The sequence below is a fragment of the Mandrillus leucophaeus genome, unplaced genomic scaffold (assembly GCF_000951045.1).
Source record: "Mandrillus leucophaeus isolate KB7577 unplaced genomic scaffold, Mleu.le_1.0 Scaffold836, whole genome shotgun sequence".
NCBI lineage: Eukaryota > Metazoa > Chordata > Mammalia > Primates > Cercopithecidae > Mandrillus > Mandrillus leucophaeus.
This window is the reverse complement of record NW_012109097.1, coordinates 172,861-173,394: the sequence shown is the minus strand read 5'-3', so window position 1 is coordinate 173,394 and position 534 is coordinate 172,861.

Here is a 534-nt window from a genome sequence, read left to right as displayed (position 1 = left end):
TGCGATAGTTTGCTGAGAATGATGGTTTCCAGCTGCATCCATGTCCCTACAAAGGACACAAACTCATCCTTTTTTATGACTGCATAGTATTTCATTGTGTATATGTGCCACATTTTCTTAATCCAGTCTGTCACTGATGGACATTTGGGTTGATTCCAAGTCTTTGTTATTGAGAATAGTGTCACAATAAACATACGTGTGCATGTGTCTTTATAGCATCATGATTTATAATCCTCTGGGTATATCCCCAGAAATGGGATGGCTGGGTCATATAGTACTTCTAGTTCTAGATCCTTGAGGAATCACCATACTGTTTTCCATAATGGTTGACTAGTTTACAATCCCACCAACACTGTAAAAGTGTTCCTATTTCTCCACATCCTCTCCAGCACCTGTTGTTTCCTGACTTCTTAATGATTGCCATTCTAACTGATGTGACATGGTATCTCATTGTGGTTTTGATTTGCATTTCTCTGATGGCCAGTGATGACGAACATTTTTTCATGTGTCTGTTGGCTGTATGCATGTCTTCTT